Here is a 15,474-nt window from a genome sequence, read left to right on the forward strand (position 1 = left end):
CAAAAGCAGAGGAAAACATAGAAAAAAAAATACCATTCATCGGCTCAGCCTTCAAATAATGGTGTGTTGTTGGCAAACAAGTTCAGCATAATGCCAGTCTCAAAGCTGGCAAAACTAAGTGGGGCAGATAAGGGGTCCAATGCCCAACAGTCTTTCTTCTCCTCCATTTCCGGTCGCTCCAACTTTCAGGAGTATATATATATATATATATATATATATATATATATATATATATATACACAAAGAGAGCAAGAGGGAGAGTCTGGACACAGGGACCCACATCATCATCTCAAACAAATGAGATGGACCCTTGTCGAAAGCAGAGCGAACACAAACTACTTCTTCAAGCATGTGCAACCCTCCCCAGTCCAGAGGGAAACCCTGTATCCCCAACCCATTCATGACTACTCCAGAGTCACCACATCTCAAAGAATATGTATTTCCCTGATGCAGGGACCCCAAAGCAACACAAATCCAACAAGATGAGTTCAAATGACACCCCTCAATGGGCCCGATCCTGACCAACATTACTAGTACCTTACATGGTACACATTTCATATCAAATATTAACACCTCAAGATCTTTCTAGCAGCAGTACAGCCTTAGAAATGTCTATTGTGTCTCTATCTGTAGGTAAGTTTGTTCCAGGTGTTCATACCATGCTTTTGCTGCCATTTCATCTTCAATTGTTCTTCAGCACCCACCTCTACAACATACTTTCCATGTAGTTGTATTTCTATCTTAGTTTTGTTTGCTTCCAATAAGGCTTGGGAAGATGTGGAAAAGACGACAGTTTGAAAGTATTTTCCAAGCTGAAAAAGGTACATATCAGAAGTTTTTCTAAGATTAATTAACTGTGTAAGTCTTAAACATTCATTGATTGTAACCTTCTCTCACTTGAAACAACATTTTTATCATCATTAACTAGATTATTTCTTTTACCTCCCCATTAGCAGACCATTCTACTTCAAAATGGCTGCAAGCAAAGTGCCCTACTTTCCAGACAACCATGCATAAGCAAAAGCAATGATGAACCATGTATTATCTTACTTGGGTAGCCATGCCCAATCATTTCACAAGACTGTGGAAATGCGCAGTGCCATGAAACTCTGTCGGAGCTCGTGGGGGGGGGGGGCGAGGAAAATACCTACAATGTGGCATCACTGACTAGCCCCAAAGAAGCAGTCCATTTCCGTCAGCGTACAAAAGCCTTCCTCTAGTTTTATTTTTCTTCTTTGTCAGTGCTACTTGCACAAGTGCGGCAGCAACCTCCTCCCCTTACAGGACTCGCAGCCTGTGAAAAGACCATAACGGCTCCTTCCAGCTAACAAAACTCTCCATCAGCAAGGTAAGGAGCTCAAAAAAACAACCCCCCTAAGTAAACCTTAGCTCACAAGCCTGTTAACTGGAGGCACTACTCAAGAAACACTAAACCACCAATGAATGCCAAAACCACATGTACAGCCTAACAATGCACAGCCTGCCACCAACTGCCTCCCCAGAGAACCAGCCATCACCAACTATTGCCATTACTATGTTTATTTTACACACATTATATTTATTATTTAATGACATTCGACTATACCAAATCCACATGCAGATTATCATACAAAGTATTATAATTTAAAGTATTAATTAGAGTAACCAAAACTAAAATGAACTGGACACTGAATGGACAGAAACGGAGTACGAAAATTGTACAAAATAACCAGATTTAATAAGTCATTGATTTAAATGAATGAACCATTTTAGCGCTTTCATCTCCTAAGAGACGTCATCATTTCTGATGAAGTCTCTTAGGAGATGAAAGCGCTAAAATGGTTCATTCATTTAAATCAATGACTTATTAAATCTGGTTATTTTGTACAATTTTCGTACTCCGTTTCTGTCCATTCAGTGTCCAGTTCGTTTTAGTTTTGGTTACAGTGTTTTATTTCTTTCTTTTTTGGTATATTAATTAGAGTAACCCTGAACACTGCCCTAAATCTGAATAAAACAACCAGACATACCGACCCTCTCCTACTCTTATAAATCCAGAAATACCTACTTACAGCCCCCTGCCAACAACCAAGACCCAGAGGCCTACCTTTCTCCTAACATATCTACAGGTCATCATGAGCGTACCCTGCCCTTAGCATGTTCAAACCAAAATGTGATTGTTTAACCCAGCTACACTAGACTAAACCCCTTAAGCCCCTCCCCATCTTTATCTCATTTCCTCCCAACCAGCCCTGACTCCATTTAACCCTTTCTCTTCCCCAACCCACTTAACTCCCCTTAATATCAACCCAACCCCCTGTGAAGATGTCCCGGGACAACTTGGTTTGTTGCCAAACTTCATTTAGCTTTAGCAATTTCCCTTTCTTAATGAACTGAACATGAATAGTGTTTTTTTTTATAATTAAAACTAAATGCATTACTCTATACTTCCAATTTTTTAGAGCTCTTGCAAACTATTTCCACTTTCCAGTACTTGTGATCCCACTTTGAATAACCCGTAAAAAAAAAAGAAACCCTTTTCACTGAATGATGGTTCTTTTCAGTTGGTTCTCACCCTGGTGATGGGGAAGGAATGGGACAATAGGCCAAGAGTGGGTCTTATAGTTGGCAGACAGCAGGGGTTAAGAAATAGTAAAGAAACAAAAATGTATAAGTTGGCTAATGCATACTTTGAGGGGTTCTTGTTGAAGATTTTTTTATACAACTGGATACTTGTCTCCTCCACTCTTCCCCCTTTTCTGTACCATCTGCATCAACCCTCCCATCATTTTAACTAGTCCTGTATTATCAGCTTCCCTATAAATTGCTTTTTCAACACCAACTCATAATACTTACTAGAGCTGAAAATACTACAGCCATTGATTTGAGTTTATCTTCCTTTGTATCTAGTCATAAAATACTTAAGGTCAATTTGATAAGATATCCTGTATGAAAATTCATACTGATTACCACATTTCAAAATAATACCTTCTGAAAAAAATCAAGCTTATGCTTCAGAATCTTTTTGTAATGTCTTGAGAATCAGCAGTCATAGTTAAAGGACTGTAATTTCCCTTAAACAGGGGTACTCGGCCTTCCTCTGTTAAACAATGACTGTTCCAGATCCTAATGAGTGATTAAGTAAACTGAAGGTTTATAAATGATATTAGCTGTCACTCTGAGCACTTGCAGAAGTAATTCATGAATCTCATAATCTGTCCCTACTTCTCACCTTTTTCGTACCTCAGCTTACCATTCTTGCTTGAATAGACTCATTGCATTGTATGAATCATCACTGTCACATTTACAGTGACATCTTCTTAAAATAATCATAGTTTTATACATAATTTCTAGGATAATGACCCCAGAGGCAGTTTTTAAGCTTAGACATGCTTCCTAAGGGTAAGAATCAAACTCTGTACCTTGTGTCTGGTCTGTACGGTAAACACCTTAACCATTATGCTAACTCCCAATCCTATAGAAAACTATGGGTCAGAATCAAACCCTGTACCTTGTATCTGTGAACTAAAGACCTTAACCATTATACCAAACCCTCCCCTTTATCCTTTATTTTTTGCATGCATAATTACCTCTATACCACTTTCCCTTAATCTTATATCCTGTCATCAAATACTATGGCTATTTATATCCTAATGTCTGATCTCCATGTATTTCCAAAATGACTCCAATATTCAAAATCCCTAACTCCAGCAAAATCAATAAATCATTGACTGTATCCATTACTCTCCTAATATTTCATGAGAAGAGCTTACATAATGTCTTAGAGGTAGAACAGAACTTTTAAGGGTGTAGGGGCTCTCAAAGAACAACCTTGGGTGTGCAGTATTTACAAAATAACATACTCCCTGTCGGATGTTACTGCTTGATTTTGCCTTCACATATGAAGAGCTCCCCAAATGAACTAAAACAAAACTTTTAAACATCTTGTAAATCCTATAAACAGCTTTATCACACAGACCTTTTACTGATAACAAACAGCCCCAAGCTTAATCCATAGCTTATTCATTACTTTTCTAGTTGAACTTATCCTTATAACACATTACATTTTACAAATATACTCCAGCTTAACACCATCCCGTGCAATTTCAGTGTGCAAGTCATTACATCCTTTAACATTTCTACTTATGCTAAACTCTATTTACAGTTATTACTGTTTGATATAGAGGAGAGAAAGATGGCTGTTAATTAGTAATAAGCTTTATACACTAGCTGGAGGTTTTATTCTCCCAGCATCCATTTATGTGACCCAGAGTAAACCAGAAAAAACATGTGTGATATAAAGCCTCCACTGAACCTGGGCCTCAACCACTTTAAGAAAATATATAAATCAATAAACAAGTACAGAAGAATTAACTAGTTTAATCTGCATCTTAATTAGGTGATTTTAAAAGACAACTCTGCTGTATTTATATAATAAGATGTAAAAAATTATCCTGTACATTTTAATACAGCCCATTTTCATGTTATTGCTCTGTTCTCAATATAACACTGGTTACCATAAGGTAGAGTTTGAGAAGCATGTGCAAAGCTAAACCATAACTTTGTATCTTAATTAGAGGCATTTTACAAGAAAACCCTGTTGTATTTCTGCCATAGTTATATAAAATATATGTCAAGTACATTATGTAATCTACAAGGAAGCCTTATACAGAAATAGACATTCTGGTGGTAGTAATCGAAACATAGGAGTTTGTTTCTTTCTTTTGTTGTATATGACCTGTACATTCTACTGTTACAAGCAATATCATTGTAACTGCTCATAATGCTCCTTTGACAAAATGGCATCAAACTTCTTATCACACATTCATACATACCTGCGATGTTCATTAATACATATCACACCTTAGTACTTTTCATAGGTTGGTACTAGGCTATCGGCCATAGGGCCTATACAAGCCTAGCCATAACAATTGCCTGGCTACTTCTTCCCGCAATAATAAGATACTGATCAAAAGTCTTCATATGATGTACAATATAGACCAAACTGTTAACAATACTGTTAAAATGCTATTGTACAATGGTTGTAGGAACATGTTTTCTTCTCAGGCATGTCAGGACTACAAAATACTTGCACTGTTTCACAGACTTCTATGGATTCATTTTCAGAAAGGACTACTGTCTCCAAATCATACCTGTTTCTGTATCCAAGTCCCTTTCAGCTAATTTCACTGCACTCTTGTAGAAATACAGCTCAGTTTTAGCTATTTTGTTCTGAAGAAGTCAGGCACAAAAGCAGAGCTCATATGACGCCTTTGTGTTTAAAGGTACAGCAACTTGGATACTTTACTAACTTGTTCTGTTAAAGAAGAGGAAGACTTGATACATTATGCTCCATTATTTTATATCATTGTATCGGCTTTCTCTCCTAAGCACTGTAAACAAATTTCAACAAAATAGAAAAAAGTAATGTTTCCCTAGCCTCATCTTTGTCACAAGTTCAGGGCTGAGCTCCACTGATCATGAGATTGTATCTGAAAGCAGCAAATGTATGTTTACAAAGCTGCAATTTACTATATATGTCTACCTGGGCAAATTGAATGTACTGAGTCTTGTTTCCAGAGAGTGGTTTAACTTTGCATATAAGGTCACAATGACACAGACCCCTTCTCTAACAGTACCACAGACTTGTCCATGATTTTCTTTCCAGCATTTTGACATAAGGTGACACATATGTTCATATGCTTTCCAACACATAATGTGGTATTTTTAGAAAGACAAACTGCATTAAAGCTTGTAGGAAATGTGAAAAGAAATCATTGTGATTCTTATTAGCAATACGTTTGGGAAACAGCTACAAAAATGACAAAGCATTCCACTGAATGGTGAAGCAAACTTTAATTGCAGGTAAACTTTACCAAGGGGGTCTATCAAAACTCAGATTGAGGATTAGTAAATGAAAATAATGTATCTGATGTCTGGTCTTTACTATGTAAAATAACTGCATCATTATATGAAGTATATACTAAAGACATGAATTTAAACAAATTAGAATAATAAAATAGTGTCTTACCATTTTAAAAGCTGCCAAAAATTCAATGTTTGAGTACGAGTTTCTTGTCTGTAAGGAATATGGCCTGACATCTGAATGCCATTTCTTCTGTACTGACTAATATTTCCTCTGGTGTTCTCACTAATTTTTGTTTGACACATACCCCATTACGCTTCCTGTGACCCCGCCCTGACATCCCAGCCAGCTATGACTCTCCTTCCTTGAAGCCTCTCCAGGCTGATTCATATTGAAGCATTGTGTTTACATTGTTTAACCTGTACTCCCTTGTGACAAATGAAATATACAAGAGGCTTTTAACACTTACTCTAGAAATGTGTTTTCAGCCTAGATAGTTATATTCAGAAGAAAAGTGGCATACTACCCATTCTGTACTGCTCTAATTCAGGCAGTTTAAAGTTTATAAGTACTACATGATGAGATGAAGGTAGTTCAAGTCCACCCAAAGCCCATATCAGTTACATGTTCTGCATAAAGTTTTTTTTTTTTTTTTTTTGTAGAAATATAAGTTATTCAGAATGATATATTTGGGTTCTATACAGCATTCTGATTTGTGGGTATAAACAATTTAGCTAAAACTGCATGTGCCTCCTCTTTGCTGTACAAAAACGTTTTAAATAGATTTTTTAATAGTGAATGATGGAACTGTTTCATCACCAAAATAACCTGATAGAAAAGACTCTGTACTGGTTATCATGTGAAGCTTTCTACTTAAATACACAATTACCAAACTGTCCTGGAATTTGATAAAAACTGATGGTCACTCTGTCTGCATTTTAATAATGATGTATTCCCAAGTTAACAACTGTCCAAAAAACAGAGAGAAAACAAGCCGTTGTATTTATATCAAACAAGTTTATTTTTGTACTAAAAAGAATAAACCTAACATAACATCTCCATTTATTTGAAAAGCAAAGGTAACAGCTGAATAAATTAATTAATGTTTCTGTCTTGTTTTAGGCAATTTCTTACAATTTGTCATAACTGAGATTCAGATTTCCCTAGTTTTCAAATTCACCTTACTGACAATTTTATAAATACAGAATGGCACAGTGAGTGTAACATTTAAAATTATAACACTGACTTTATTTTAGGTTGTTACATTATAAGAAACAGGGTTGTAACCAGGGGCTTTCAAATTGATAGGCTAGGGGTTGTGATAATGGTTAAGGTGTTTACCTAACAGACAAAGAAGTACAGGGTTTAATCCTTGCTAAGAGAAGTTGGTTAGGCTTAAAATGAACCACAAGGACAGCTTGCCTAATAACTTAGTAACATAATTGGAATTTGGCATATTGTTTAAGATGTCTTATCCGAGAGACAAAAGGTACAAGGTTTGATTCTCATGAAAGAGAATTTGGCTAGACTTAAAATGGTCTCCAAAGGCAGTTAGGCTAGTAATAGCCAATTGTCCTATGACAGTGCAGTTATGTAAACTGCACCACTACACTGTAATTTGTTAAGGAGAAAATGTATGCCAATAGGCAATGCTTCAGATACGATTGGTAACTTGGATTATTATGCCCCTAAATGATGAGCAACTGCATTTGATTTATCCTCAGTTTTTAACAAAAAAAAAAAGGTTATCTAATAGTGCAGCATCCAGTCACAAAAGAACAGACTCCATAAGCCAGGTGGGTAGTCCTTGACTCCCCAACAGCCACTAATTTGAATTACTGGAGCTTTTTTTTCCTCTAGAGCCTTTCCTCTGTGTGTGTGTGTCTGTGTGTGTGTATATGTATATATATATATATATATAGGTCTCCTTTAGATCGACAAATTTACCTTTCAGTGAAACTTAAAACTACGAGACAACTTCAATGAAAGCCCATTTTTATGAAGCCTAGGATCACTGACACAGTGTGGCAGGGTAAAGAGCAACTTGGCCACCAGAAGAAAAGAACTAAATGGAATGAATTTAAACTTGTGCAAATAGGGGGCTGCAACCCCTGACTCCCCCTAACTAAATATGCCAACTCCGAGATCGCACTACACTGGGGAAAATGGCAAAGTTGACCCTGGTGGCCAAGTGGTTCTTTACTCTGTAACATTGTATTGGTGATTGGAGGCTTCATAGAAATGGACTTCCTTTGAAGTCGTCTCGTAGTTTTGAGTTTCGGTGAAAGGTAAATTCACTGATCTAAAGTAGACCTACATACATATATATATATATATATATATATATATATATATATATATATATATATATACACACACACACACACACACACACACACACATATATATATATATATACACACACACACACATATATATATATATATATATATACACACACACACACACACACACATATATATATATATATATATATATATATATATATATATATATATATATATATATATATACACACACACATACATATATATATATATATATATATATATACACACACACACACACACAAATTTATGTGTGTATGTGAGTATATAACATGAACATGAAACACTAGACACTCACGCTTGTTATGCGGTTTTCATGTAGCCAAATCATTGATTTGTACTTATGTAAGAATAGAGTGACAGTATGCAAAAATACTTACCTTGCTGCTAACATTTGCTCATAGGATCAAATTCTCTTCAATTCATGTATTCACAGAGTTTGAAGGGAGTACTTGACAGATTGCTTGGGTCCCAGTGGTCTCATATTTAGTCCCATCTCCCTGTATTCTACCATGCTGGGGAATAGCCAGTGTATTAGCTAAACAAATTACCTGAGCATTCTACCTGTTTAGGTCATAGGTAAGCATTGTGAGAGTCACAAGTTATTAAACAGAGTCAAAAGCAAAATAATTTACTGTCTGTCTACCAGTCCATTTTAAACAGAACCATGGCAGTAGTTTCTGCTAGTCACTTGCAGTTGGCTAATATACACTTTGGAGAGCTATTTGCAATTGAGCAGCTTCAGCGTGATTTTTTTTTTTTTGTTTAGTGGTTCACAAAACTGGAGCAAGATGCATTGCAATGTTTTTCCTGTTTTCTCCACTGTTGTGCAACTGTGAAATTGGTTTATATAATTTAGGTGGTGTAGTACAGGTGATTCTCCCACAAACTGGAATGCAAGAGAGTATGCCCTCATGCAAAAAAGAATTATTTGCACTTTTTATGTTTTAGTTATGCTTACTGACAATGAGATCCATACCTTGCTTTCTACAGTCACAGTTTAAACTGGAAGACCAGTTTTTGTTATGTTCTTAGTCTTCCTTTGCTGAGGGGTGCCAGTCTGTGAAACTGAGTAGGCTACCAGATGACCTGGCTATAGCTCTGTTGCCTGTAAGGCATTTTTCCAGATGAAATTCCTTCTTTATCTCTGACGAACAGCGCATTTGTGTATAGTTGGCTTACCTGGTTAAATTGAATAATTATTTCATTCTATGATGTCTGCTTTAGTCTGGTCATGATTACACAGAAGTCAGAGACACTCATGAAAAACTATGGTTGCAAGACAGACAACCTACAGTTGGATAGAACACTGGTCAGTCACAGGACGTAAGCACATACTCATATATGAACATTTCCCTGTTTAATTTATATATTATTCTTTTACACTATTGGTAATATTTTCATCTGCCCTTGGTGTCTAATGGTGATACAGAGGACTAATATGCTCTGTGTGAGGTATGAGTATACAGAGATTCGGTCTGTTTTATTGTCTTCTGGGCAAGGTATATTTGTCTAGTGTTCTCCCCCATGTCATCCTTCTTTTTTTGTCTAATTGCATGTGTAGTGTTCCCCTGCCACACATCATTTTAAATGCTTTTAAAGCATGTTAATAGGTATCCCTAGTGACTAGGGTTGCCCTGATCCATGTCTAAGTATCATTAAAATACAACGTCAAAGATTTATCAGTGGTGTCTAGTGATCCCTCCCCTAGTATTGCAGGATTTGGTCAGTAGTCTAAGTGTAGATGTATGACAGCCCCCCCCCCCCCCAATACACACACACACACACAAGAGCTCTCCCACACAATCGCACACTTCACCAATATGCATACATAACAAACTTAACCTATCACCTAACTACTCTCCCCACTGTCACCTCCCATTCCAACAAACACACACACACACACACATACAAAATACATGCATAAGTAGCCACATATTTAAACACTTGTACACCACCACCCCCAACACTACCTGTTTGGTGAACTCCCCAGCACATTCCTCTTCCACAGTGGGTGAACAATAGCTTTTGGCTGTGTTCATTAGCACAACATTCCATGAGCAACCATATTACTTTATGAATCACTCAGCTCTGTAAATCCCTTACAGAAGGCATTTTGTGGGATAGCATATGGTTCTCCCTCAGAATGTCTCATTAGCATTTAGCATGGCCACAGAAACAGCCTACCACAGTGCTGCATGTCTTCATGTTGCACCACTATGGTAGGGCATCTCTAAAAAGGTTACAGTTGACACAAGGTCCTGGTAACCTTTCTGCATCGGCCCCTTTGTCAGAATTCTTGACACACACAGTGAACATGTCAATGAAAACCAAGAGCACTTGGTTGGGAAATTTTGGATTTGTCTGAACCAGAACATAAACTAAGATGATTGTGTGCCATATAAATGTATACTATTTATTTATTTTACAATTTGTTACCAGTAAGTGAGCTGGTCACCTGACCCTTTTCAGTCATGACACAGGCACAAAACATCCTTCATATGAGACTTTATATCGATGCACCATTTGTCTAAGTATGTGGCAGTTCAGGTGGATGTAAAAAACTTCCTTGGTACCTATTAAAAAGAGTAGAGGAATTTGCCCAATGCCCTCGCAAAATTTCCCTTAGTAGTATACATACCCTTGAGTTTCCCTTGAAAAGAGGCCACTAGGCCAAACCCAGACAAAATGATAAATAAAATAAAATAAATTACAAAAGAAAATATGCACAGGGAAATGACAATGAATGCATTGGGGTATGCACTGTTAACATGCAGAAGTAAGATACTGGAAGAAATGATTACATAGGGTTTTTATAGCACAACAGGTGTGTGTGTGTATGTGTGTGTGTGTGTGTGTGTGTGTGTATATATATATATATATATATATATATATATATATATATATATATATATATATATATATATATACACACACACATATATATATATATATATATATATATATACATATATACATATATATATATATATATACATATATACATATATATATATATATATATATATATATATACATATATACATATATATATATATATATATATATATATATATATACATATACACACACACAGACATGTATGTATGTTGTATGTACAAGATGATAAATGTATAACAAATATACACTATGCGAAAATATATAAATTTAACTATTTGCTATACATTAGCTGTTTTAGGGGGGTCTATATCACATCGTCGAAAGCACATGTGTTAGAACGACGTGATATTGAACCGGGAAGTTCGAAATGCAAGAATTTCAAACACACAGAACAGCGATTTTTTTTTTTTCCAAGGGAAAAAAATAGCTGTTCCGGTACAAAAATAAAAAAAACACGTACACTTCAAACTTTTACTAATATAGGGGGCTTTGCCCCCCACACCCCCTACTTAAATATACCAACTCCGAGATCGCACCACAGTGGAGGAAATAGCAAAGCCGTGGAAATGGCCCACCGATTTTTTTCCCTGGGAAAAAAATCGGTGTTTCGCAGCTTCGCTATTTTCACATTTCAAACTTCCCGGTTTGATGTTATGGCGTTTGGACACCTGTGTTCGAATTCCTGATATAAGACCCATTTTAGGTAATAATATTCCTAGCCAGTATTAAGGAAGCATGTGCATTTGGCATGTGCATGTAGGATATTTTTCAATCACGTTTTAAACTTTCTAGTGCTTCATTATTATTTGCATCACTTGATATGTGGTTTTAAAATGAGGGCCTGCTTCTAGGAAAGGCTTTTTCTCCCATTTCCTGTTAGAATCTAAGCCTAGAAAGTATGAAAAGTTTGCCTTGGCTGCTTCTAAGTGACCTATTTTGATCTCTGATTGGGAGTTTTGTTTTAAGTGGTGGACAGTACCCCTTTTAAAGGATTTTGAATACATGGGTACTTAGTAGGAAAGTATCCCTGTCTATCTAAGGGTGTATTTATTTATTTGTTTATTGTCACTTGTTTACCTGGAAAGTCCAGTTGGGTTGAAGGAGCTTATTTTCTGCTGATGCCCACGGAGAAAAGCTCCACAAAAATACAAAATACAAATATCAAAAGCTTTACAGTAATGCAGTAATATATGCATACAATTTTCAACAAATATATAAACATATTATAAAGTTGTATACAATAAATGTTAAGAAATTCAATGTACACAAACATTTCCACAATTACGAAAACATGCCATAGAAATGTGAACACCTTAAAATTTGGACTGCAGTGTATATGAAAGCAAAAATGGTTCAAATGAAAATATGTCACAGCGGCGTGTGTATTGGTACTAAAAGTGCAAATCTGTTTATTTTTAATTTTGTGTCTGGTAGTTTTTGACAGTTGTAAACTGAGTGCAGACTAAGTAATGGAAAGGCATAGTCAAGTCTGGTATTTGGGACATTTGTGGCTATTGCTTAACATGAGGCTGAAGAGAGGAGGGGTGAGATAATTTGAGCAAGTCAAATGACATCAGAAGTACTCAGACCTCTTCTGCATCCTCAACAGAATGGTTTGCAGGGATGGGTATACTATGAACAGACTCCCATCCACAAAAAACAAAGTTCAACCCTGTTCATTTTCAAGCACAACTAAGATCTATGGATGGGGCCCCTGTGCTACTAATGGTAAGAAACAGCTCCTAAATGCTTTATCCCATGAGTCCCCTCAAATTATCTATGGTATGAGTCCAGTTATTTTCATTAAGAGTAATATATAATTATCGACCATGGCATGGGTGAGACCATTCTATAATTAAATGTGATAGGTTATTTCAAGCACAAAAAGAGAAATTGGCTAGGCTTAAAACGGGCCACAATGGCAGCTAGCCTAGTACTTACCTATGAACCTATTAGATGCAATAACACAACTTTAACTGTGACTCTTTATGTGAGAAGCATTCCATTCTTCCAAAAACATACTTGGTCATATGTCAGTCTGAGAGGTGTTTGTCAAGGGAAGCTGATAAACCAACTATTGTATTTATGACTGTTTTCCTTAATAAACAGCTTTTACTATGTGAAGTCTTCATGGGTACCAGGATCTGCTTACTGGGAGGAACCGTATATGTTTCTGGTGAGTAGAAGACTTAACAGCATGCTTCATAATTATCTGAACTATGGCACTGCAGCAGTTTTCAGTATTTTAATAGCAAATATGTTTATTCATCTACGTCACTGCAAAACTGTTATTTACACGAATGCTGTCAAGTATGGCTTAATATATGTACAGAATTATCACTGCAGACAAAATTATCTCATTCTAAACCACCAATTATTAAATCAGGAAATGGTGAAGTTACATAAAAAGAATAAATTACTGCAGTAAATGCTTGTATAACTGAAGTCTCTTAGGTTATTAAAGTATTATGGTGTTTTCAGTTTTAAAATCAGAATTACCACAAAAGAAGAATAACAAATAAATACATAACTCAAAATAAAAAAAATGGGATTCAATGATCCCCCTACAACATATGGACCCTTAAAATCAAAGGATCAAAACAAAAACAAAACTCTCAGCTTATACATTATAACAAGAGGAATCGGCAGACTATTCTTCAAGTTCCTCTTCTGACCCTCAGGACACAGCTTTTTTTCCCTTTGTACTAACCACTGACCTTCTTTTATGAATCCAGGAAAACCTAGAGTTGTCCATATTATTTCCATTGGAATCATCAGGAAAAAAAGAATGTACTATCCCCACTACTCTAAGCTATTTTCTAATAGAACTAAGTTTCATCCTTCACTGTCACACATGAAAAAATATGGTGAATCATCATAGAAAGCTGTAGTTTAACCACCTTTTTTTGGATAAAATGGTAAGATTTGATTTCTTGTATGTGTTATATCTACTTGGAGTATGATGACTCGACATTTCATTTGAGGTTTTGGTAGCATTTTAAGTCAATCAATGTTCATAACAAAGTTAACATAGTCAAGTGCATCATCGTCTGTATGTTCACAGGCAAGACTGTTTTGAACAGTAGACAGAGTTTCTATATAACGGTTTCTTAGCTTTCAAAAATCAGACTATGGTATGTCCAAGGTTTAGTGTAATCTTCAGAAATGAAACCATCAAATCTTATTTTGATACATTCAATTAAATGAACCCAATCTTCTGTACAGTAGGCTGCTTTTGAAATAGACATGATTACAGTATTCTGTTTGGTGGGGCAGAGGCTTCCATACACCTATCTTACATACGCAACTCTGAAATCATTGAATTTGGGGAAATGACTCCCCAGTCAAATATTCTTAAAGTGCAGGGTGACTTAAAAGCAATGTAACAGTTCATAAGAACATGTAGCCAGGCTGGAAACAGTAACACAATAATGAAATGCTAAGTTACTGAACTCTGATCACTGTCAAAGATCATTTTCAACCAAGGAGTCTCTGATAACGGAAACTGTTTTGGCCCAATTACATTTGTCAGGCTCATTTTGATAAACCAGATGACTATGTGGCTATAATCTCCACTCAAAGCATGGAATCCAAAATCACAACTGGGTAAAATTTAAATTTCTTCCATTTACAATGAGCTGCATTTAAATTACAACAGAAGTAGCAAAACTGCAATCAGAAGCTAAACAAATTGAAACAAAGCACACAGTGTGGCCAAAGGCTGTATTATCCATACGAGGAAGCTGGGGGATCATTGGAGAAGTAGGCTTAAGTGGATAATGACCTGAGGGGAGAGAACGTTTTTGTTTTTGATTTTACTTGGTGGCAGTAGTTTCCCAAAAGTGAGTATTTGCATAAAAGGGGCGGGCAGAGTCATCAACATGTCATGGGTGAGAGTGCACAAAGACCACTATTTGAATCACTGGACCTCTTAGGAGATAGTGCATACAAAAAAAATTGAGCTAGGAGCCCTGACTAGGGCCCCTCCATCTCCTCTTTCTTTCCCTGAAAGGAGGATAACCTGTCCTGTCATCTGTTTGCCCAGACTGGTCACTCTCAACAGAAAAGAAAGCTGGTTGGGCTAAAAGTGGTTGGAGGGGTATGTATAAAACATACCAAAACTGTATTATAGTCACCCTGGCAAAGGGACCAGAAAAAAAAATGTAATCTACAAGAAAAAAAGAGGTTTGCAGTTTTCCAGTTGCTAGGGCAAAGCCAAGATGGCTCATTCATTTTGCTTCATTTCCCCTACTCCCACAGCCACGTGTGTGTACAGAGACATATACACACACACACACACACACACACACACACACACACATATCATTCACTGTCGAGTATGACATGCAGATCATCTCCTTGATGTTTTTAAAAGCACTG

The 15,474-nt window shown here is 36.4% G+C and overlaps 1 protein-coding gene across 5 annotated transcripts in view; it reads right to left on the bottom strand.

Moving 5' to 3' along the window:
• DDR1 (discoidin domain receptor tyrosine kinase 1) overlaps window positions 1-15,474 on the bottom strand; it is a 1,200,914-nt gene that overhangs the window by 462,005 nt on the left and 723,435 nt on the right. The window contains exon 1 of one of the 5 annotated variants that reach the window (XM_044083161.1): window positions 6,011-6,028. The exons of the other annotated variants lie outside the window; for them this stretch is intronic. The gene's annotated coding sequence lies outside the window, so the exon portion shown is untranslated. Of the gene's footprint in view, window positions 1-6,010; window positions 6,029-15,474 lie in introns of those variants that run through there. 5 annotated transcript variants of the gene reach the window in all.

This window comes from Protopterus annectens, chromosome 9.part0 (genome assembly GCF_019279795.1).
Source record: "Protopterus annectens isolate FY-2018-M chromosome 9.part0, PAN1.0, whole genome shotgun sequence".
In the NCBI taxonomy this organism is placed as follows: domain Eukaryota; kingdom Metazoa; phylum Chordata; order Ceratodontiformes; family Protopteridae; genus Protopterus; species Protopterus annectens.